Genomic DNA, 26609 nt, shown 5'->3' with positions numbered 1-26609 from the left:
CCTTTTCTTTTCTCTTTGCATTCCTTGCCTTTGGCATGTATTTCTATTATTTGCTATTATTTGCCAGTGTGAGACTAGCACTCCAAAACATTCAAATAAGCGAGTATGTTGACTATATTGATTGATATTCTTGTGGCTGAAGTTATTCCAATCCCCGTGGCATTTCCTTAGTGCTGATTTTAGATAACTCTGCAGATATTCACCTTCAATTCAAAAAAAAAGTAACCAAATTCAGTGAGGTAATAAAATGCAGTAGCAACCCCCAGGCCCAATATCCCTACGTGCTCAGCAGTGCTGATGGTTTAATTGATCTGTGTGCATTTAGCTTGAGATTTTGAGAAAGGTTTGCACAAATACTCAGCTGAACACGTTTTCAAACTAATCTATATTCAAGAATTCCACAGTTTTCAGTTTAGAAACTCTCTAAATATGCTTTTTTCTTTTAATACCATTATGCTGTATACCACATTCTCTAAATAGCTCGGTATGTTAGGATAGTAATTCTATTTTGGTACTGTGAATCTAGATAACACCGTACTGATGTTCCATAATTGTAATAGTGAGGGTGGCTTCCCCGCAGGCATTCAGCATGAATGAGCATAATTACATGTGGGGAAAACTGTACACATGTTCTGGGTGAAAGGTTTAGCATTCAAATGCCCCCATCATGATTTCAGCATCAACTTATTTGCAACTTATTTGCAAGGAGCTTTATCTCACTCTGCAACTTTCAAAGTGACAGTTGTGTTGTGTTGTGTATTGTTGCTAAAGGTCTGTCAGTTTACCTTTTTATCTTCCTGTTCAGTAACAAACCCTTGTTTTGGAAAGCTGACTTGAGATTACAAATGTAAATGAAAATGGAGTAAAAAATAATTGAAAATGTAGATGGGAGCAGTACTGAATGAATATGGTCAACAGGAAATAATTTGTTGTTATAGTTTACCTATACTGTACTTTGTAAGAAGTATATCATATTAAGACAACCTTCATCTCTATACTAAACCAATAAGATTTTCATAGCCTTGAAATTATAAGAATTCCTGTGCAAGCTTGGTTAAGAGATACTGTTGCAGAGCTTCATCATTAGAAATGCAAAGGCTGCCTTTATGCAATTCTGAATCCATTACAGCTAAGCCAGAAAGAAAATAGTTTAAGCAGCTGAAACCATTCAAACAGGCCCAGAATTACAGAAGCAGTACAAAGTTATTTTAATTTAATCATGGGTATGGAGAAATGCTTTTGCCCCATGCAGCTCAAATTTTTGGAGCAATAATTATTCATTATTATTATTATTATTATTATTATTATTATTATTATTATTATTATTATTATTATTATTATCTGCAGGATCGCATCCTACCACACACGTCCCTGCGACCTATCCGCTCACACAGGGAGGGACTCCTCCTGGTGCCGTCCGCTAGGCAATGCTAGCGGGCGACACCTAGGAGTAGGTCCTTCTCTGTGATGGGCCCAACCCTCTGGAATGACCTCCCCCCTGATATTCGAACTACCACCGACCTCCGTTCCTTCCGTCAAAAATTAAAGACTCACCTATTTCAATCAGCTGGCCTGGCACTCTCTTAGTTTTACCTCCCGGGGATATATTTTAATTGGGTTTGGGTATTTTAATTGGGGATGTTTTTAGGGTTTTTATAGTATATTTATTTCTTGTACAGCCTTATCTCCTCCATCCAAATGTATTTAATTGTTTTATATTATTGTATTTTTATCTGCATTTGACTGTACACCGCCCCGAGTCCCTTTTTGGGAGAGGGGGCGGTTTAGAAATCCAAGAAATAAATAAATAAATAAATTAAGTTCTCCATATTTTTTTAGCCCAGTGTTTTTCAAACCTGGCAACTTTAAGATATGTGGAGTTCAACTCCCAGAATTCCCTAGCCAGCATGCTGAGGGCCATAAAAATCTACTGAACTGCAAAAAAAAAAAAAAAAAGCATTCAAAAACTGACTCTTACGCCAAATAAATACTTTGAAGAACATTTGTAGCTATGATAACAATTGCATATGTTTTGGGGTGTTAATTTAAATTATAGTAGCTAGCCCAATGGAATTTTATGCAATCTATAAATGTAACTTACATATTAATCTGTCATAATTGCAAAAGTTAGGACATAAGATCTAACACCTTTGGGATGAGGGTATTTACAAAATAAATTAATTGCCCAATACTTATGATAAAGTTGAAATATTTAAAACTGGTTGCAAAATACTTTAAATCTTGTCACTGCTTTTGACAGGGTTTTTTTTGGGTTCCTCTAGCAATTTTAGAATATGGAGGGTGCTGTTTTATGTTCAACCAAAGTTATTTTGCAAGCCATGTGGTAGGTGAATGATCCTCTTCATGTCAGTTTTTCTGTGTCTTTAATTAAAACTTTTCTGCAAATCATGTATTAGGCAACTCATTAAACAATGTCCATACATTTGATAGTTCATCTTTTTCAATTTCCTTCTCTGTATAGTTCATATAACTGCATATGAAGGTATAGTCATAGCAGTGGTGGGTTCCAGATTCCGTTGCAACCGGTACCGTGCAATGGGGCCAGGCGTCCACCACATGCACGCATGCAGCACGCGCATGTGTACATACCGCCCATGAAACTCCATGACGCTCCAGCGCAGGCGCCATATGGTCCCTGCGAGTGCGCAGAAGCCCCGATCAGCTCAAATACAGATAAGGAGGGCGGGTGGTCCTCCGGAGCACTGTACCAGAATGATAACTGGTGCTCCCAGCAGGCATCGGTATGCCCTTACTGGGGTGTACCGGTCATATCCCACCACTGAGGCATAGATTCTGTAACTAAAAAGACTGAAGTGGGTTTTAGTTATAAGTAAGAGTGCAACCCCATCACAACCCGACCGAATAATCTACATGTTTGACACCCTTCCCATCAAGTGGGAAGCATTATAATCCTTCCAACCTAGAGAAAACATAGCAAAATACAAATTGGAACCATTAGTGTTTGCCTAGTATTATTTAACCCAAATAGTTCTTCCATAGTTGTCAGGTGCAAGAAGCAAGAATGACAAGAGGAGGTTTCACAGAGTAGTTGCTTTATGGCTGCTCGCCTATAGACCGGAACTTTGCCGGATTAAAGCACAAGTCTGCATAACTAATAGATATACCCTGTGAATAATTAGGAAGGATCTGTCCTAGCTGTCTTCCTGTATTCTAGGCTAATCTGCCTTTTAGCTCCTTGTGGAAAAACAACAACAACCCTTCCTTCCTGCCTCTCTGTACCACATTGCGTCACAATAATATGTTATCAGAAGTGAAACAAGGTGCCATCACAGTCTTCATTCTGTTTATAATCTGTAAAAGTAAATGATAGTATTTTTAATAGATTTCTGTTCAGTAGGAAAATTGTTTTAATTTCTTCTGTCACCCTTCCAATTTTACTGTATTGTGTTTATTTAATAGGTCAACCAATTCCCAAATGACTGTTGCTGGCGTATAGCTATAAAGCTCCTGTATATCCTTGTAGATAGGCTGAGAATTTTAGACCCCAAAATACATGCATACAAACCCCAAAATGAGTTTGGCTTATTTGTGGAAAGCACATTTTTCATGATATTTTGAAAAATTCACAGATTTCATAAGTTTATAGAAGTGGGTTTCCATTTTTTTTACTACTGGTTTGCTCATGCGTGCATGTGCGATACTTTTTTACATGCGCAGAAGCGTCCGGGCAGGTGAATGGAGTTTCCCACCACTGCCACTATTGGTTTGCCCAGGCAGAAACCCACCTCTGGTTTATAGTGTGAGTGTAAGTGTGAATATAAAAAGCACATAAAAGGTATCACTGACTAGAACAGCAAAGCATTCAAAACTAAAATCAAAATGAAATGAAAATGAAATCAGGCAAAAGGATAAAAGGGAATTCTACAATTACCATGTCCCCGCGGTCTGAAAAAAACAGCAAGGCCTTCCATAGTTTTCTGAATAATAAGGGCATTGCTGACTTCAAAGGGCACCACATTAAAAAAAAAAGCACTTACCTTATTTTACGTCATGAAATGATTCTGATCAAAATAATATTTAGATTTTTTTTGAGTCAGCAACCAATTCTATCAATCAGTTTAGTTTCCAATTCAGGAACTTCAGTTTTAAAAAAAACTTGATAAAATAAGCATTACAATGTGGATTTTCTGATTTGTTTTCCTTCTAAGAATGCTTATCATATCTTATAAAGAAATATGATTATATCCAGACTCTTCTGTATTAAAAGGTCAAAAAACATGATAAATGCAATGTGTCTATTTTTCCTTTATGTAAGTTCTGAAGTTTTAAGACCAGAACCAATATTGTTGATAGATACTGTCAGCCCTGGAGCCATTTTCCCTGGCCTCTTTAGGGCTGCCACAGTAAATGCCATCGAGCTGAGAGAATGGGACAGGGATGGTAGAGATAGCGAGGGGACTGTAACCAAAATAATAACCTTCTCTCTGAGAAGCAAGGACATTCCCACCAGGTGCCAGGAGACGGGATACGATTCCAGTTGAACTTTGGACTGTGACCTGATTGGACCGTGTGATGGGATGCTTAGGCAGGGGGAGGAAAAATATACTTTTAATTAAGGGGGAAACCCGAGGGGGATCAGAGTCGGGTTTCCCCAGATGTGCCAATATGACGTGCCTAATAAATATATACTTTGAGGAATGTGCCTGCCTCAGAGTTTTGATTCTGTTGGGGATGTTCTTGGAACCCTGACGGAGGCATTGTGTAAATATGGAATAGGTGCATTTCAATCTCAAAGCTGGGGGCAGAACAGCCAAAAGTCTATTGGCTCAAAAGAATGGAGGAAAAGGCTTAACGTTGAAACTCTGAGAGCTACAGTTTGATTTCTATGTCCTGCAGTAGACAAATTGACTCCATATACGTATATGATTCCTTTCTTGTCTGCAATAAAAGTAACTTATCTAAGAGTATTGAGTCCTTAGAGTTCCAGTTGTTATCTAGATCTTGATTGCAAGGTTGAATTTCTGGAAGGACCTAATTGTATAACTGTGCCTAATCTGATGTCTAATGTTTTACGATACAGCAATTAAAAACATTATTGACAACATTTACAAAGTATACGTTATTATGTAAAGAAGAGAAAAACAATACTGCCCAATTTCATGTTTTTTATTCAGAATTAACTTTCACTCTATTCAGGAGAGCTTACATCCAGAAAAGCAGACATAGGATTAAGCTAACATCTTAAACATTTTTTTTCAAGAAGTAACTCCCTCACTGAGTTCAATACGATTTATTTCAGAACAAATGACACAAGGAAAGAAACGGTAGAATTTCAGAACTCATCAAAGAATTTAGTAAAACATATCCATTATCTTTGCCTGCCTTTCAAATGGGAAATAATTTTAGTGTAGTTGGAATAAACTGGAATCCAATACATGTATCTAACTATATAGGTATGGAAAAAAAATCAGCAATATGAAAGATTCCAAATATATTACTCTTATTTTTTACTTACTTGATTAAATGGTATGGGAACAAGAGATTATTGACTCATTGGCCAAGTAAGAATTTCAGACAATTATAATTTATTCTGAACACAATAGTCCACTGGTGAAATTCAGTGGTTTTGATAGGTTCTGGAGAACCGGTAGAGGAAATTTTGAGTAGTTCAGAGAACTGGCAAATACCATCCCTGGCTGGCCCCAGAGTGGGGTGGGAATGGAGATTTTGCAATATCCTTCCCCCAGGAGTGGGGAGGGAATGGGGATTTTGCAGTATCCTTCCCCTGGCACAACCACCAAGCCACGCCTACAGAAAAGATGGGGGGAAAAAACTTGCAATAGTCCAAGTACTAATATAATTTATGATTCTCTTATGGGGCTGGATAATCTTGGCGCATAGTTTGAGGGACATCTTTAAAAAAAGCTAAGATGACAGCTACAACGGTATGATCAAAGTCCCTTTTTACATGCATAGCATCCCTGCATGTTTTGCTTCATTTTTAAATTTCAAAAATGAAAAATAATAGCATATTAGGTGCTTGATGTTCGTAGTAAATTTGGCTTTATGCAAGCTTAACACGTAACCAGGAACTGTTCTTGTTATGACTGTTAAGGACTGCCTGCAGCCAGACTATAAACCATTGTTTGAAATGGAAATGCTTGGCACATATTCTTCAAGTATTAAGACTAAGAGTTTTATCCATGGTACCCAGCCAGACAAAACAAAAACATCAATGGTTTGCTATTTCCTTTCTTCCCTGCATGTATTTCAGACAGTTTCATAGGATCTGGACTGGCATATTTCTGCTCGTTTTAGAAAAAGGAAAAAAAAAAAACCAGGACATGATGTTGAAGTTGTTATAAGAATCACAGGCTGCAGATGGGGAAGGACTAACCATTTCACTTTCATTTTAGAAAAAGCCCACAGCACACCAACAAAAACAACAACTGCACTGCAGCAAGTTCCCAATTATTGCTCTCATCAGATTCTATGGGCCTGTTACTATGACATAAATAACTTAGACTTTCCTTCTCCCAGTAAGTTTGGCGTCACATGCTAGAAGCTTCTCAGGAATTCTATCTTGAAAAGTTCACTATTGTAGTCCACCAGCCAATGGAAAGGAAATTGAAAGGCTGTTACCTCTGGGAGGGATGAGGGTTACAGATCAAATTGCGACAGAGATTAATGCTGGACTGAGTGAGAGACACTGATTTTCAGTACATCTCCATGTAGAATATTCATCTCAGGTTCATGAGAAGTAAAAGTAGTGAACTCCACAGTGAGCAGTTGCTTTTGCATCTCCCCCCTATGCTTAACTCGTTTGGTGCTAAATGCTTGAGATTAGGTGACATATTTAATGAAAGTTCTTTCTTGAAGTTCCCACTACACATTAGCTCTTCTACTGACCCAGTTACAGGTGATACAAGACAAATCCTATTTTATTTTTGTACATTATGCTTATTTAACCTGGTTACTGAATGTGCCCTGCAGAATACATGTAACTATAACTAGCTGAATCTGCAACAGCTTAAGGGATACAGACACGGTACACCAATCAAGGTTAAAACAAATTAGCTTGACACATTGTATAAATGAAGCTGAAAGCTCTTTACTTGATTAGTAATGTGTATAACTTGTCCACAACTTTGTTCTGACAGCTGGGAAGGATAATTAATTTGATTTGGATGATACGAGATTGCATGAAATATTAGTTTCAGGGATGTATGTCTGAGAAAGCCATGGTTTCATCTTAAGATAGTTGGAAATCTTGATTATAATCGAGTTTCAGATAGCATTATTAGCCTTAGTACCATATGATTTTGCAAATGTGCTCTTTGAATTTATTCCTATACTAACTTTTGTTAGGGATAATGCAGCTTATTCATGGTTTATTAAAGGAAGATCGCTTATTGTTATTTTTTTATTCATGCTATTGGGGAGTGGACTTAATTTGGCAAGCTAAACCAAATTATATGGTTATACATTGACTCTTATCTAAATTTATGGTAGCATATCATGATTATTGCTTTGTATTTAGTAAACATTTAACCACAATTTTGCTGGAATAATAAAATACATAATTTTGTTTAAAAGTTATGAGAAAACATTCTTGATATAGTTCTATAAAATTTTAACTGAAAGAAAAAGTGTTTATTTTTTAAATAATACCTATTAGTACCTTTTCTAAGATATGAATTTCTCTTGGGAAAGAAATGGAAGTGTGACCAGTAGGTTATATATTAAAATAATCACTTTCAAAAACACTTTGTTGATTATTTTTTTCATTAGCAAGAATAATAATATATAACTGTACTCACGCCATTATGCAGAAATAAGTTACTTTTATTTATTTCTTGTAATGTCAAAACCATTAATTGGCTTGAAATTCAAATTGAAAAGTGAATAAAAATATAAATAATCTACAAGATTTTGTCACTTGTGGAACTGATGAAAAAATCTTGGTGATAATTTAGGGTAGGAGTGATAACTAGTGTCCCAAAGTTTTGAGTAAGGCCTCAATTCCTCTCAAACATTTACAACTAAATTTCAGTTTTTGATAGGAATGGAGTGGGAAATTATTAAATATATTGCGAGTAACCATATTCATTGTATGTAATTGATACAACGTGACTTTAATTAAATGTATATCTAAATGAAATCACATTTAGTTTCACTCAGAACATCATCTTTTACTCTCCCTTATCCATATTCTTTAGAATGTAGCCTCTAAAATATCTGATAAGTTTTAGATATAGCTATTGGACAGAACAAATATTGCATGCACCTTCACTCACCACAAGATGTGCAGGTTCCAGCTGTCAGCATCTTGACAAACATACACCTCACTAGCTCCTATTAAAAAACAAGCTCCATTAAAGGAAGGATGAATTTTTACCTAAACAGATTTGTCAACTATTTGGAATTCAAACCAATAAAGGCACTAACAGCGAAATTGATAGGCAGTCCTTAGATCCAATCTAAGCCAAGATTCTAAATGAACAATTAAAAATAGTTGAATTCAATAAGCAGAACAGTACACATTTTCTTTCAGAGATTTCTACAGTGTCAGGTGCCCCTTTCAAAAAAGGCTCAGAGGTGAACAAGGTTTAGGCTTGTGTAACTTCTAATATAAGCTGTTATACTACAAGTTGGCATCTTTCATCTGAGTTTTGCTCACTACTAGAAGTATTCATGTATAATACCTCTATAATTGACAAGACGCCTCTTCACAAAACCTGCCAGACTGCCTTCTGTCTACTCTTTGGCTTGCAATGTTCTCTTAGCCTTAGATCAATAATAGTGGCTGCAGGCTCCTTGGACTATGATTTCATCTAGTTAGTGGCATTAAAATCTTTTGCAGACATTTAGCCAAGTCCAACCTTTAAAACTGGAGCCAGCCCTCATTTGTATATTGCATTATACCACAGGCTTTTGATTTTGTCTTGCTTTTTCCTTATTGGCCTACACTGACCCTTACTAAATTCTGAAACTTTAGCAACGCAGGATCCCAAAGATTATTTTAGTTTCGAGTTTCAATTTGAGAAAATATATTCTGAATCTGCGAGAATCTCCGCCAGCTAAGGAAGTGTCTCCCTCGTTAACTAGTTATTGTGCCAACTAATGTCAAGGTATCATTGAGAATGCAAAGTTTGTTTCTAATAATACCTTAAATATTAGGATGTGAGAGACTTTCATTTCTTTGAGATTAACTTCTAATATTACAGAAAATTGGAGTTGTTAAATAATCAATCATAAAGATAAGTTGAGGCATGAATTAATGTACAGTATAATGCAGTGACGTGCGGTGAGGTTTATGGCTGGAGAGGCTGGTGACGTCATCAGAAAGGCGGAGAATGGGACCACGTGTGCAGGAGGCTGAGGCTGCCTCAGCCTCCTGCACACATGGTCCCATTCCCCGCCTTCCTGAGTCAACATGAAGGGGACCGCGGAGTGCGAGCCGCGCGTATGCAGGAGGCTGAGGCTGCCTCAGCCTCCTGCACACATGGTCCCATTCCCCGCCTTCCTGAGTCAACATGAAGGGGACCGCGGAGTGCGAGCCGCGCGTATGCAGGAGGCTGAGGCTGCCTCAGCCTCCTGCACACATGGTCCCATTCCCCGCCTTCCTAAGTCAACATGAAGGGGACCGCGGAGTGCGAGCCGCGCGTATGCAGGAGGCTGAGGCTGCCTCAGCCTCCTGCACACATGGTCCCATTCCCCGCCTTCCTGAGTCAACATGAAGGGGATCACAGAGCACAAGCCGGGGGAGCGCGCTCCGCGGTCCCCTTCAGGAAGGCAGGGAATTGGACCATGTGTGCCTTTTCCCCTTTCCCTTTTCTTTTCTTTTCTTTTCATGATGAGAGCGGTGAGGCTCTGCCTCCCCTGCCTCCCCTGACCGCACGTCCCTGGCATAATGTAAATATTATATTCTATATGGTATCCACATCAGATTTACAAAACGTTGTTTGGATAAAATCTAAATAAAGCAAACAACAACACTCTGTCAAAATCCCAGTTTGTTTCTTTTACTTTGGGTCACAAAGAATCCACTGATCATTGCAAATAATCTAATAAAAGGTTTGGCTGATACTGGAGTAGGTTCACCGTACAAAATTGCTTATAGAACAATGGTCTGTATGGGAGAACTGTCAGAAAGAAAGGTCCCAAACCATCTTCCCAATGAAGAATTCACAGAATGAAAAAGTATAATATTCCATGAATGCCCAGTCTTGAATATTATAGAAATTCTGAAGGCAGATCTTAAGCATATGGTATGTGCAAGAAGATCTAAAAAGTATTTCTGAGTTTTTTAAAAAAAATCTTCTTTAGGGATGAGTGGGAAAATACTCCAAAATCAATTATTCTTAGCTGCCTATGAGAAACGTTCAGAAGCTCTTATTTCTACCAAAGAAGGTATTAATAAACTACTGACTGCAAGGATCTTTCAATAAATAACATTTTCTTATTTTGAACTTGTAACCTACACATAAAAGTGAATGTTCAAATCTGCAAAATTATTTACTAAGACTGTATTACTATTCTTCTTCTCATCCTTCCTATTACATATCTCCTTTTCTACTTAGGACTATAACCTTGTTGCTTGTAAAGATAAATCGTATCTTTACGATTTATATTGTTTTATTTGGTTACCTAGTGTGATTTTGGTTGCTTATTTAGTATCCTATGACTAGCACTAAGTGTTGTATCTTATGATTCATGATGAATGTATTTATGATGACTATGATTATGATTGATCACTTACAACTTTTATGTACACTGAGAGCTTATGCACCGAAGACAAATTCCTTGTGTGTCCAATCACATTTGTCCAATAAAGAATTCTATTCTATTCTATTCTATTCTATTTTAACTTCATCCTTGTAGAGATGCTGTCAGCTGCAGCTCATTTGGAGTTTCATTGAAACAGCACTGTTCAGGGGTGCCTAAACTTCTGCATATAGTTGAAAATATAGATAGCATTAATAATTAATAAAAACACACCGGAAGTCAATTTCTGAAGAGAAATGGAACTGGCTCACTATGAAACAGACAAAAGAGCATTTTAAACAGGTACTGGCATAATTTCAGGCCATGATGCTTTAATGAAAAATCTTTCTAGATACGGTTCATTACAGAAGCTGCTTGCTTTCCTGCTTCTGCCCTTTTTTCATTCTCTGTTTGTGCTTCTGAGCCTTAAAGGTTGACAACGGATGCACCAAGATCTTTTGTGTGTCAGAGAGAGAGGAGTTTCTTTTATGCTTCTGAGATGACGACATTAAAGAGAGATGATGTGAGAGAGGCTGAACTGGCTCACTCAGTGCTGGAGATCTTGCTTCTTTTCATGCTTGCTGCCCAAGGATATTGCTTGCAACATCCAAAGTTCCTAAAAGTTCCACAGTGGAAAAATGGAAGAAACAGTGCAAATGTCACAGTCTGCTATTTTTTCATTAATAGAAGTCTAAGACGATGGCAATTTAAAATGGAAAATGACTTTATAGGGTGTGGAAATAGTATTTTGTCTCCCTAAGCTTTGTTTTGGATGCATTATGTAAATGAAATGTTTTGTACTGGCTTCAGAGCCCAGGCAGCAGATTTTTCTAGTTACGGTTTGCCAGAACCAAAGAGAGCTTGCCAGAGAGAGAAAGGATTTGCAGCATATTCAGTATATTCTTTTCAAAGGCATAAATATATATTTCCTTCAGGAAAAAAAATAGCACAGGAGAAAAATATCCGCTATTATGACTGGAGTCCAAATTGCAGTTTTCTGTACCTGTGGGGGCCCACATTTGGGGGCATAAAAGGGGGGCACATTGTGTGGAATGCTGCTATAAAATGGGTCTAGCCATGTGACATGACAGGACTTGGCAGCAGTGGGATTCATTTACCTTTCCTACCGGCTCGTATAAGGAGCGAATGCGCGCAGCTCCCGCAGCCGCCGATACCGGTTCGCCTAAACTGGACAAAACCAGCTGAATACCACCTCTGGGCCTGAGTGTCTCTACTTATTTGTTTTGGGGCTTCTTAATTTTTTTTCTTTATGTTTTTAAAAAAGCTTTGGTTTTTGTCTGTTTCCTATCTCAAAGGGTGACCATGCTATCAGTTTTCAGCATCTGTGGCTGAAGGATGATTCCAGCCCCGCCCGCCCCCTACTTTTATGAATGTTAGGAGTGTTGGGAAAAATAAGGGCTGAAAAGGGGTGGCCCCATCATTCTGGGATTTGGCATTACTCTGATCCATATACAATGCAACACATTATTTTGGTTGTCAGGAATTTTTCAGACAAAATATTTTAATTCTACACTCCTGCCTTAAGGTAAAAAGTGTCTTGGAAAAGCCAGTAGTAGGTCACTTGTGCCAATTCTACCCTTCGGGTTGGAAATAATGCACAAAGCAAACTGTGTTTTGACAGTGATATTAGAGTCCTTAAACTGGTAAAGTTACTGTAAGTGAATTGTAAGACATTCTTGCCATTTGTTTTCCTAATAAATCAGCTGCAATAGCTGAATCAAACCAGATTTTCTAATAGAAGTAAGAGATACATAGTCACAGTTTGGGGCCGGGTGGGTGGGTGGTAGGGGTTCACTTACCATCATTAGCTATGATTCTGCCTACTAAGAATATTATTTATTTGTTAAATCGATATATTTTCCTCCAAGGATACAAGGGACACAATTCTCCATCCGCATAGATTCACCCAACTACTTTGGGTGGTATGCATAAAAGAGAAAGTATGATTTTTATGCCATGAATTATGCTCTGAGTACAGATTTAAATTTGGTCCTTCAGTTAGTAACACTGGTCATTATGCTTTCTACTACATTTCTTACTTTGTGCTTTAAGTTCTTGGGTGACGGAAGCTGAGGTAGGAAGAACACTTTATTCAGTCTGTGCCACACAGCAGGACCTAACTCTGAGCTAACTTGTTTCCCTCTGTCCCATCATTTTTAAAATAGTGCTTAACTCTCTGTCTCTGCTTACCTTGGTCATAGTTATGATACTTTACTTTACTTTACTTTTATTTAGATTTCTAGACCGCCCCCTCTCCCAAAAGGGACTCGGGGCGGTGTACAGTCAAATTAAAATGATGCATGTGAAGCAATGTGCAATGGATTTCTTTTCATCCTCAAATGTCTTTGGTTGTATAAGGCAAATGTGGCTTTACCTGGACCACCATAGTATCCAAATTATGGATTCAGAGGAGAGGGAGATGACTCTTTTCTTCTATGACAGAGACAAGTCCTTCAGCGGTGTCAACAGTACAAATGCTTAGGCACACAAGTGTCTGTGGCCTTTCTCAACGTACAGTGCAACCATTTCTGCACTTTCTCCCACTTCTTTGATCCTACAGGAGAGAGGAAAAAGAAGGTAAAATATATGTGAATTCAGTCAACACAACTTTATTTTGGTCTTCACTCCAGGCAGAATAATGTGTGCTATCTATTCTGCTGTGACAGCAGACCTGACTAAAAAATGAACAAGTGCATCGCTCTATTTTCCTGTCAATGATACACATTCTTTAACAATAAACAATGCTTACAATAGTTAGCATTGCTAACTTTGTGATTTATAGTATGTAGTAAATTCAATTATGACCTGTTCTGATTTATAACATTGAATCAGTATAGCAAAAGCACTTAGATTTATATGCCGCTTCAGAGTGCTTTTACAGCCCTCTCTAAGTGGTTTACAGAGTCAGCATATTGCTCTCAACAATCTGGGTCCTCATTTTACTGACCTCGAAAGGATGGAAGGTTGAGTCAACCTTGAGCCTGGCGAGATTCGATCTGCCAAACTGCTGGCAGTCGGTGATCAGCAGAAGTAGCCTGCAGTACTGCACTCTAACCACTGAGCCACCGCAGCTCAGCGGCATAGAAATTTTTTTAAAAAAAGCTTAGAGTGAATTGCCAAGAGTTAATTTTGTATCTTGTATTCAAGCCACCTAGAGGATTTGGGAGAGAAAGGTTTAATATATTATTGTATATTGTATTATATATTATACATTATAATATGTATGTATGTAAGTATGTATGTACACACACAAATATATATTTACAGCCTACAGATGGTTCTTCAGCTTGGTGCTCGAGACTAATGTTTGGGTTACCCAGTTCTAAGGGAAAGTCCTATCTAGTTAGTTCTCCACAGCAGGGGCCAAAACATGTTTTCCAGATGTAAGCAAATGTAACCATTCCAATGATTCTTATACTTCGGCCATTTTGCCTGGGGCTACCGGAAGCTGAAGTCCAGAAACAGCTGCAGAATTCTCATTCTTGCGTTATTAAAAATAAAAGTGAATCTTTGTTGCCTTTGAGAATTGGAGCCATAGAGCCAGGAAATGAGAGGCTTGGGAATGGAACGATCCATTTTGTAAACAAAACTCAGGTGTGAGAAAAGTGCTGCAAAGTAACCTTGAAAAAAAGAAAAGAGCAGGGCAAAATAGCTCAGCATTTAAATCTTGCAGCACAAATAGAAATACTACTGGATTCCTACTGGTTAGAAACAGCTCTTCTCTTTCAGTAATTGCTTGATTCTGTAATGAAGTATCTTGTCTAAGAGCCCCAATTTCCTCTGAGAGGGCCAAGTTTCAGTCGGAGGACTGTTGCAAAGGGCAACTATTTGACACTGCATATCCTGAGACATCACAGATATGTCTACTTTCTACAATATTTTGCTGAGAAAATCCCTCAGATTCACCAAATATCCACTGGACTCTGTGATGAAGACTACAGCAAAGTCTGGCTAGTTTAACTGGAATTTCTTTTACTCTGCGGATTCCAGTGAAATGGACAGGGTGCTTGCTAGTATGCCTCCTGCCACCTGGTAGTTTGATTAGTACTTTTCCTGGTTTTTACAGAAGATAGGGATGTGTAGTGAGTTCAGCCTGGGAGATGATCTTTGGGAAGGGGTGCCTCCCACAGCCTTGAAAGAAGCACTGCTGCTTTCCCTTCTTGAAAAGTCCTTTCTTGATTCGGCTATATTGGAGAATTATATCAGAGGTGGATTCCTACTGGTTCGGCCCGGTTCGGTAGAACCGGTAGTGGTATGCTGACGTAGGTTGCAGAATCGGCAGTGGCCCAGGCTGGCCACGCTCCCGAACCGGTTCCCCAGTTGCCGCTATTGCCATCTTTTTTTTAAATTCTGCGCATGCGCAGAACAATTTCCATTGAACTGTGCGTGCATGCGCAGCCTGCATCCAGCGCACATACGCATGAGCGAACCGGCAGTAATGCCGGCTGAAACCCACCCCTGATAATGATGTGTCTAACCCTAGGAAGAGGGTTAAGATTATGTTTTTGGTGGGGATTTGAACTTTAGATCATGTTGGAAGTTTCAATTCCCATTTTATCAGTTGGGCATGAGACAATGCTGTATTGGTCGTGATGCTTGTTGATTTTTTGCCAAGTTTCTAATTGTGGGGAATTTGATTCTTCTGGTCCTACTAACTTTTTAGTCTCTTTTCCATACTATTGACAATTGTATTCTTCTGGACTATTTTCAGGGGTTAGGAATTGTGACACATATCCTCCAGTGGTTCCTTTTCTATTTTAATGGATGATTCAAGTCGGTGTTGCAAATGGGGGTATTCCAGTAAAATGCTATAAGGCTCAATTTTCTCATACTCCTTAATATCTACAGAAAGCCACTGAGAGACACTATCATTTGTTCAGTGTGTGGTGTCATCAATATGTTGTCAAGTATCAGTATATTGTCACTCTGGGCTGCTCCAGCAATGAAGTCCAAGACTTATCCTGATGTCTAGAGGCTTTTAGGGTTGGGATGGGAAAAAACACACCGCAACTGAATCCAAACAGAATGGAGCAGCTGTTAATTCAATGATGTTCTCTGCTGCTCCTCGTGTTATTTCTTCAGAATGTTAGCATTATTTAAGAGGGACTCAGTATGAAACTTGGACTCACTGCTGCTGCTGGATGGGCAGATGAAGCTGTGGCCTAAAGGACCGTTCTCCAACTTCAGCTAGAGCCCTGATTGCTTTGGAAGCAGGAGAACATTGTGATAGTGACTCATACTTACATTGTACCTCCAAGATTTTAAACGTAACCAGATTAGGAAACAAGAGTTATGAATGCTAATTTTACTTTTATTATAAGGTTACAGGAGCAGAATCCTGAAAATTTGAATGCAATTCCCCCATCCATCTGTTTATCTTCATCTATGTAAAAGTGGCTGTATGTATGTACGTATGAATGTTCCAGCATAACTCTGGAACGCCTCAAGCAATTTCAACCAAACTTGTACACAGATGACTTACCCTCTAGAAACAAATACTGGGGGAGGGGGTAATACACCCCTGGTGTGTGTGTGTGTGTGTGTGTTTCAGCATAACTCTGGAACGCCTGGCCTATTAAGGAGAATGAGTGTGGAATCCTAGAGCCGCAATTTTTTTTCCCTCATGGGAGGGGGAAGGGAGAGCCTGGGCCATTAAGGAAAGTGAGTGTGGCATCCTAGAGCAGCCATTGTTTGTGATGTCAGTTCCTTCGCAGCTTCCTCTGGAAAACCAGTCGTGTCATTCGCCCTCCAGTGGCCCGATGGTCAAGCACCTGATGAATTTGGGGCAAGGTGCCAGGGCGGAAAAAAGGAGCTCATGGGAGGGGGAAGGGAGAGGGCAGGGATGATGGGCATGGGAGTAGGGAGAAGAAAGGGCCCTCTCAATGGCTCCCTGTCAGAAAAACGCTATGGGGCAAAGTGCCAGGATCGTAGACAGGGTGGGAAAGAGGAGTGCATGGGAGGGGGAAGGGAAAGGATAGGGATGATAGGCATGGGAGTAGGGGGAAGAAAGGCCCCTGCAGGACAAACACTTCGATGTCTATAAATAACCGGGTAATGGCGGGTCATCAGCTATAAGAACTAAAGAGGATCATGTCTGAGACATAGTTCTGCTCTAGATTCAGCTTTCTATTGTCTAATAGGTCTTGGTTGTAGCTCTTTCTCTTGTTACCTTACATTTAGGCCTACTGTCCATTACCTTCCACCATGCTAGATTTCTACAATTCACTCCTTATGGGGTCATCTTTAAAGACCACCTGAAATCTACAAATGATTCAAATTGCAGATTTTCTCCTTCCATTAGAATCAGCCCACCCAGTAACAACATATTAACAACATTTCCCTAGAGTTTCTCACTGTCATGAAATCAGGGGTTGAGGCCAGTTTGATTAGCCTTAATATGTCTGACCTTGTGCAGCAAACAAAGAACTTTCTTCTTTGAGGGATTTCTTAAGTTAATAGAGAAAAAGCCATAGAAATGTATATGACTGATACAGTGGTGAAATTCAAATTTCTTTACTACTGGTTCTGTGGGTATGGCTTGGTGGGCATGGCAGGGGAAGGATACTGCAAAATCTCCATTCCCTCCCCACTCCAGGGGAAAGGATATTGCAAAATTTTCATTCCCACCCCACTCTGGGGCAAGCCAGAGGTAGTATTTGCTGGTTCTCTGAACTACTCAAAATTTCCGCTACCGTTCTCCAAAACCTGTCAGAACCTGCTGAATTTCACCCCTGATCTGACATCAGTACAATCGAGTGGGTTCAGAAGTATTTTATGAGGAAAGTTTTGTACTCTTCTGTACACAATAGAATTCCCTATGCTACTAGGTTCGAAATTCTCGATTTGGATAACTTAGAGCTGCGTCACTTGCGGCATACAAAATTATATGTAGTAATGCTTTACCTATAAATGACTTTTTCTGTTCTGAGACCACCTACTGCCACCAGTAGCCTCCCACTGTCCAGTACGATCCCACAGAGTTGGCCTCCTCAGGGTGCCGTCGGCCAAGCAGTGTCGGCTGGTGATCCCCAGGGGGAGAGCCTTCTCTGTGGGAGCGCCTTCCCTCTGGAATGAGCTGCCCCCGGAGCTCCGCATAATCCCTGACCTCCGGTCCTTCCGACGCACCCTAAAAAGTTGGCTTTTCCAGCAAGCTGGCCTGGCCTGTTAATGTTAATGTTAATTTTAATTTATTTTAAATGTACTGTTTCCTTTTTTAAAAAAAAAAATCGGTTTGGTCTTTTTGGAATTGGGTTTAATCTTTTTTTAACTTTTGTGATGTGTGTTTTTAATGTTGTACGCCGCCCTGAGTCCTTTGGAGAAGGGCGGCATATAAATCCAAATAAACCTAAACCTAAAACCTAAACCTAATCACAATAATACATGTGCGAACAACCGCTTTAAACTCAGTGGAAATCGTTCTAAACTTGACTATAAAAATATGATTTCTGTAATAGAGTTGTCAAAGTCTGAAATGCTCTACCTGATCCAGTTATCTCAGCTACAAATTTTCAGTTTCAATCACAAATTGACTTCCGTGGACCTTACTTCATACGTAAATGGTCAGTAGATGGGGGCGTGCATAAGTACACTAACGTGCCTATTGTCCTTGTTATTGTATTTTTCCCCTTTTATTCTTGTTTTCGTTTTTGTTTGACAAATTCTAATAAATAAATAAATAAATATGTAATTACCCAAGAAGCTTGTTGGTATTAGCAGTTGCATTATATTTGCCCTTACTGTACCATAGCTGTTTTCCTTTGATGTTTCTGTACATCAAAAATTATTGTACAGAAGTTTGCAGAATTCTCTAAATTAAATGAATACCTTATCCTTTTATCCCCTGAAAAGTTTACTCCTTTCATGTATTTCTAGATAACTAAGTAAGCCATGTCTCTTGCTCTGTTATCTTTACACATAAGGTATTTACGTGGTCATAAGCCCAAGCAGGAGTTTTATCCTGCTTGGATTTATTATTTTTCATTCAAATGTGTGACATGCCAATGAGCTCAGAGGTTTAGTTCACATGGAGATGATAAATTTGCATTAGAACCGTGCAACTGAGATGGTAGATTTATTCATTTGTTTATCAAGGAACATTTGTATTCTGTTGCCCCAGAATCAAGAGTTTCCTGACTTATAATAAAAAGTGTAAGAGCTTGTTTTCATTCGAATGAATCATAGTGCAAATTATCATATTAAAATATATTATTGATATACATTAGTTTAGTTGCTTATTGATTTGTTTATCATTACAGTGCTAATTGCTTTGAGGTTCATTACTTCTGGTCAGTGGTCAGACTACTCTTCTCCAATTGCTAATGGCCTAAAGAAGTATTGGACAACAAATCCCAACTTGGAATTCTGAGATAGTCTAATATGTCTAGAGTCCACCAGATTAGGAAAGACTGGAAGTAAATCATGCATCCTAGTTCTGAATTAGATTGATAATCTGACCCAATGTAAAATAGGCTCATGTGTGGGACTGTCTTATATTTTGAGTTGAAGCTAGACTCACCAAAATCAACCCAGATGAAGCCAATAAAATCAGACTTGCAGTCACCAATATCCTTTGCTCCAGTAATCCACCCAGAAGCAATTTACAACAACAAGAAGAAAAAGCACTCACCAACCTGAGGAAAGACAACAACATAATCATTCTCCCAGCAGACAAAGATAACGCCACAGTGGTGATGAACATGTCTGACTACCAAGCCAAACTATCCAACCTAGTCCAAGACCCCATTTACAAACCTCTAAACACAGACCCACCACCTACTTGGAAAAAACCACCAAATCCAAAATAAACGCCTCTCCCATCAGTGAAGAGATCCAGCAAAGAATCATCCCCAGAGAGAAATCTTCCACATGCCCCAAACTCTATGGCCTCCCCAAGATACACAAAAAAGGAACACCACTCAGACCCATAGTCAGCTCCATAGGCTCACTCTACAGAATCTTGCCAAATTCCTTGTCAAACAACTCCAACCCTATGCAGAATCCATTACCTCACACATACAAAACTCACTCCACTTCATAGAAACAATAAACAAAACCTACAACCCAGCGACCTACTCTTGAGTTTCGATGTCATATCCCTCTTCACCCGTGCCTATAAAAGAAGCCTTGACAGCTATCCAGAACAAACACAACCCCCCTAAACACATCCTGGACCTGACCAACTACTGCCTAACCAACACATACGTCATCCATAATGGACAAAGATACAAACAGATAGAAGGAGCACCCATGGGATCACCCCTCTCACCCATCATCGCAAACTTATACATGGAACATTTTGAAACTAACGCCTTAGATAAATCTGAACACAAACCCAAACTCTGGCTTAGATATGTTGATGACACTTTCGTGATTTGGCCACACGGGAAAGAAAAACTGGACAAGCATGCCATCCCAACAGTAAATCATGACCCTCTACATTCAATAATCTAGAGTTTTTTTTAGTGTTATCCATTCCTTAATCCACATCAGATTTGTTGCTTGGTAATATAACTCCCAGTCAGGTAAGGCCAATCCTCCTCTTGTTCTAGCATGTTGTAGCAATTTGAGTTTTAGTCTTGCTTTTTTCTCTTGCCAGATAAACTTCAAAACTATTTTGTTTAGATCTTCAAAAAAGTCCTTGCCCAATCTGATTGAGATTGTCTGGAACAGGTATAAAATTCTGGGTAAAATGTTCATTTTAATTGTAGAGATTCTTCCTATCATTGATAGTTGTAGGTTTTCCCATTTCATCAAGTCAGTTGCAATTTGCTGCTTCAGTCTAATATAATTGTCCTCCTTAAGAGTGCTGCATCTAGCTGATAGGTATATCCCGAAATATTTAACCTTGTTTGTGACTTGAATCTGCAAAACTTCCGCCAACTCTTCCTTTTGTCTTAATGGTATGTTCTTTGTCAAAATCTTTGTTTTATCTTTATTTATTTTCAAACCTGCTACTTTTCCATACTCCTCTATTCTTTCTAACAGTTTGGATGCTGTCTCTAATGGGTCCTCAAGAATAAAAACCAAATCATCTGCAAACGTTTGTAGCTTGTATTCTTCTTTTTTAATTTTCATTCCTTTTATTTCTTCTTCTTCTCTAATCTTTCTGTTTAAAACTTAAAGAAACATCAAAGCCATTTGTTTTTCAGGATGGGCCTCATAATACTCCAAAGCATCCAAAATCATTCTCATATTGTCTTTAATTTGTCCCTGGTAAAAAACCATTTTGATCAGAGTGGATAAAACTATTTAAGTATTTTTTAAGTCTCTCTGCCAATATAGATGCAAATAACTTATAATCTGAATTTAATAAAGAAATTGGTCTATAGTTCTTGGTTTGTGTTAAATCAATCTTCTCTTTGGGTAGCAATGCAATGTATGCTTCTGACCATGATTTAGGTATTCTACTCTCAGACATCACTTCATTCATAACTTCTAAGAGTGGGAGAGACAAGGATCCTTCAAATGTTTTATAGAATTCCACTGGTAATCCACCCGGTCCCGAGGCCTTTCCATTATTTTGTTTTTCAAGTGCTTCCATTAGCTCCATCATCATTATTTTACCTTCCAACATTGTTCTAGTTTCGTCTGGTATCTGGGGAAGATTAGCATCCTGTAAATATTTATTAACTCCTCCCTCTTCTATTTTCTCTTGTTCATACAGCTCCCCTTCGGGGAGAGGGGGCGGTCTAGAAATCTAATAAATTAAATTAATTAAATTAATAATAGTCTTGTATAATTTTCTTCTTCTCAGCACTTCCATAATGAATTTGTCCTTGCTCATCTCTTAGCTGCAATATTTTATTTGCTTCTCTCTCTTTTTTCAGTTTATATGCCAACCATCTGCCTGGCTTGTTTGCATTTTCAAAGTAATTATGTTTAGTACCTCTAATTTTTTGTGCCAGTTCTTCCTTTTCCAGTAGATCCATTTTGTGTTTAATTGTATCCATTTTTATTTTAACATCTATTTTTGTCTTTTCTTTAAATTTCTCTTCCTTATGTAGTCTATTATCAGACCTCTAGTAACGGCCTTCATTGTATCCCAAAGATTCTGCATTGATGTATCTTCTTTTCTATTTTCTTTAAAGTAAAAAGCCATGCAAATAATAGACCTTCCAGTATGAGCCATCTACAATTAACACCTTTTTAAATCAGAATGTTAGTCAAAAATTGATATTCTCTTCTCTTCTCTCTCACTCTTCTCAGAATTTATTTCAGAACTACAATCTCCTTGCCTTTATATTCTAGTTTTCTGTCTCTCGTTTTCTGTAATATTTGTAGCTTAGTTGCTTTCTTAGTAAATCTTAGGTGGACTTCCCTTGGGAGGGCATTTCTCATTGCATATCTTGTGTGTACTCGAAACGCTTCATCTATGCCATCCATCATCCTCTCTTGGGATATCTCTAATATGTTTGTCAAAAATTCGGATATTATTTGTACTAGGTTCTCTCCTCTTTCTTCTTCTATGTTTTGAAATCTTAAGAAAAATTCAGACCTATCCATCTCCCATCCTAATATTCCACTTCCCTTTCCACATCACTCAGTCTGCTGAAACTCCTCAGCCTTCTTCTCTTCTTGTTCAACCTTTTCTTCATTTTTTTGGATTCTGTCCTCGTATTTCATCATCCATTGTTGCATATCTTCTATTTTTCCTTCTGTTTTATCTGTTTTTTGTTCTATGCTTTCAGTTTGTTTATCTATTGTCTCAATTCTTTTTTCTATACTCTCAGTCTTCTTTACAATGGTGTCCTGTAGTTTTAAGGTGCTGGGAAAGGGAGGAAGTTTTTTTCTTTTTTTCTTACTGCGTTCTTGTGTTCTGCGATGTGTTCATTTATTCTCCTGTTCGTTTGTTCTATGTATGTTGCAGGGCAGATTTTGCATGGTATTTTGTAGACTCCTTGGTTTTCTAGCTGGATTTTGTCTTTGGGGTTTCTTAAGATGTTGGCTATTTTTTGGTCACTGTTGATGGCTGTCTTGATATTGTGTTCGTGGAGAATTTTGCTAATTTTATTTGTGGTGCCTTTGATGTAAAGGAGGAGGGTGATGCCAGTGTCCTGTTCTATGTCTCGGTTTTTTGGGGGAGTCTCCCTTTGGATTAGTTTGGTAATTGTTTTTCTTTGGAATCCGTTGGAGATTAATACGTTTGTGAGAGTGTGTAATTTGGTTTTCAGGTGGTCTTTGTCGGCTAGGCGTTTGGTTCTGGAGATGAGGGTTTTGGCTACAGAATTGATCTGTGCAGGGTGGTGATGGGATTGTGCATTTAAGTAGCGGTTGGGATGCATTTGTTTGCGATAGATGGTGTGTCCTAGGGAGCCATTGGTTTTTTTGTAGATTAGGACGTCCAGAAAGGAAAGTTGGTTGTTTGCTTCTATTTCCATAGTGAATTGTATTTTGGGGTGTAGCTGTTGAGATGTATGAGGAAGTTGTCCAGTTTTTCTTTCCCGTGTGGCCAAATCACAAATTGTGATTTGTCATCAACATATCTAAGTCAGAGTTTGGGTTTGTGTTCAGATTTATCTAAGGCATTGGTTTCAAAATGTTCCATGTATAACTTTGCGATGATGGGTGAGAGGGGTGATCCCCTGGGTGCTTCTTCTATCTGTTTGTATGTTTGTCCATTATGGATGAAGTATGTGTTGGTTAGGCAGTGGTTGGTCAGGTCCAGGATGTGTTTAGGAGGGTTATGTTTGTTCTGTATAGCTGCCAAGGCTTCTTTTATAGGCACTTGGGTGAAGAGGGATATGACATCGAAACTCACGAGTAGGTCGCTGGGTTGTAGGTTTTGTTTCTTTATTGTTTCTATGAAGTGGTAAGCATTCTTTTTGTATCTTGGGGAGGCCATAGAGTTTGGAAGATATGTATATATGTGTATATATATATGTTTTCATAGATTTTCATAGAGAAAGGCGGCAGCTTCGACCATGCTTTACTCACACAAACACAAAGCCGAAAACACCAGCCTGAAGATGGCGAGTGAGACCTCACCGAAATGTTGCCAAGACAATCTCAATCTTACACAGGAAATGACCCGAATACAACAAGACCAGTGTGTGTGTGTGTGTGTGTGTGTGTGTGTGTGTGTGTGTGTGTGTTCCAGCATAACTCTGGAACGCCTACAGCAATTTCAACCAAACTTGGTACACAGATGACTTACTGTCTGGAGAAAAACACTGTGGGGGTAAGACATCTCGTGTGTGTGTGTGTGTGTGTGTCTGTGTGTGTCTGTGAAGATGCATCCTGTTGTGCCTCTAAATGGCTTCTACTGTACTGCTGTAAAATTGTTTCTACTGTACAGTGCAGTGAAGTTGCCATGATAACGGCTTCACAATATTCCACAAGGCGGCTCCCTCTAGTAAGGGGGAAAATCCAACATTAGAAATTACATTTGGGTTAGGGTTTTCCCCTATAAATAAATACCTGGGCAATGCTGAGTGATTGGCTAGTTTGTTATAAATTGGCCTGATATTTTTCTCTTTATTGTGATTTGGCCTTGACAACTCAATCCCCTCTGGAGAGCAGTAGGCAAATTCACTAAATAGCAATAGCACTTAGACTTATATACCGCTTCAGAATGCTTTACAGCCCTCTCTAAGCTCTTTACAGAGTAAGCATATTATCCCCAACAATCTGGCTCCTCATTTTACCGACCTCAACTCATAAACTTTTATAGGTGTAAATGTATCTAATAAAATGGACTGTTGTCCCTGAAGGAGGATAATAAAAGTGTTAGCTGTTGAGGTGCCATGCTCCTTTTGTTATTTGGGTTGCATAAATGGATACCACTTGAGAAACTTTAAAGGGCACATTTTAAGCTTGCGAGCTGATAATGAATGGCTCCTCTAAATGGGCTTTTCCCCATTACTGTGCTGGAATGCCTTGAGCTTGTAGAAAGCTGCTACTGGCATGGAATTTGCTTTATCCCCCCCCCCCCCCCTGGCCGCCTCTATTTAATTTGCTCCTGTCCCCAGGCTTCTCTCTGCAAAGCCTAACCAATTGGCTACATCATGAAGCTGCCTTTGAAATATGTAGGACTAAGTAGGAAATGCCGCTTTAACACCACTACAACTAGCCTGTCTCAGTAGTGGTATGGAATGAAGGGAATGCCATGGGAACACTGAGAAAATTATATCTGAAGAACCATCTCATCCCAATGGGACTATGCTCCATTTGTTCCAGCAGAAAGGGCCTCCTTTGGATCCCATGGGACAAAGAATTTCAGCTGGTGGGGTCCAGGAGACGCTCCTCCCCCACCATCTGGAATATTTCTAATTTCAATTGTTTTCAACACTTTTAAACTGTTTAATGTAACCTGCTCAGAGTCACACTGAGATGGCAGCATAGACATTTAACAAACAAACAAACAAGCATTTCTATAGTCAGCTGCAAGTGTACAAAGCGTAGCATGGTGGACATGGCAGGAGAAGGATACTACAAAATCTCCACTCCCACCTCACTCCAGGGGAAGGATACTGAAAAATCTCCACTCCCACCTCACTCCAGGGGAAGGATACTGAAAAATCTCCACTCCCACCTCACTCCAGGGGAAGGATACTGAAAAATCTCCACTCCCACCTCACTCCAGGGGAAGGATACTGAAAAATCTCCACTCCCACCTCACTCCAGGGGAAGGATACTGAAAAATCTCCACTCCCACCCCACTCCAAGGGAAGGATACTGCAAAATCTCCACTCCCACCCCACTCCAGGGGAAGGATACTGCAAAATCTCCACTCCCACCCCACTCCAAGGGAAGGATACTGCAAAATCTCCACTCACACCCCACTCCAGGGGAAGGATACTGCAAAATCTCCACTCCCACCACACTCCAGGGGAAGGATACTGCAAAATCTCCTTTCCCACCTCACTCCAAGGGAAGGATCCTGCAAAATCTCCACTCCCATCACACTCCAGGGGAAGGATACTGCAAAATCTCCACTCCCATCCCACTCCAGGAGAGGGATACTGCAAAATCTCCATTCCCACCCCACTCCAGGAGAGGGATACTGCAAAATCTCCATTCCCACCCCACTCTGGGGCCAGCCAGAGGTGGTATTTTCCGGTTCTCCAAACTACTCAAAATTTCTGCTACCAGTTCTCCAGAACTTGTTAGAACTTGCTGAATTTCACCCCTGGTACAAAGGCCCTTTATCTCATGCATACTTATCTATTTGTTCTCATATATGGTAAGAGATGTAATAACATGTGGATGTCAGTTTCAAATTAACTTTAGCTGAAAATGTGAAATACTGTCTTGGAAATGCTTGGTGCGTCTCCATATACCATAGTTGTATTCACGGCTAGTGGTAACAACTGAAGCAGGGATGAAATCAACTTACCTTTGCAAATGCATGTGTGTGTGCTTGTTTCGCTCGCATGCACCACCTCCACGCATGCGCAGAACATTAAAAATGGGATGTGATGAAGTCCAGGTGTGTGGGTGGAGCCTCCCGTTGCCTCCGCTACCAGTTCACCTGAACCCGGTAGAACCGGCTGTATTGCACCACTGAACTGGAGGCCTACACAGTGGGTGAGTTCAGTGCCTATGCTGGCTAGGCAAGATGGGAGTTGTAGTAAAAGAGAGCATATAGCGTTCCCATGGCATAGAAAATGTAGCATATTTTCTAAACTGAAAGGGAAAGAAGTGTTTAGCTGGAAGGAGAAGACAGGGTGCAAAGGCCAGAGGGTGTCACTTGATTTATACCTTCCGCTGAGCCATAATTTGTTTTGTGTTGGCTTATCTCATTGTATAAATCCAGGCATTGCGTGTAAAACCAATTTATAGATCAATCTGCGGTATTCACCTCCAGAAGGTTGTGACTGATTTCAGAAACCATTAGCACC

At 39.4% G+C, this 26609-nt stretch overlaps 1 protein-coding gene across 7 annotated transcripts in view; it reads left to right on the top strand.

The window, feature by feature from the left end:
• The window catches only part of PDE4D (phosphodiesterase 4D), an 821955-nt gene that overhangs the window by 436115 nt on the left and 359231 nt on the right, over positions 1-26609 (top strand). The window lies entirely within an intron of this gene.

Source organism: Natrix helvetica (assembly GCF_964273705.1).
Source record: "Natrix helvetica genome assembly, chromosome: 2".
Lineage (NCBI taxonomy): Eukaryota > Metazoa > Chordata > Lepidosauria > Squamata > Natricidae > Natrix > Natrix helvetica.
Note: the sequence above shows the minus strand (reverse complement) of the source record. Positions and strands in the feature narration are given on the sequence as shown.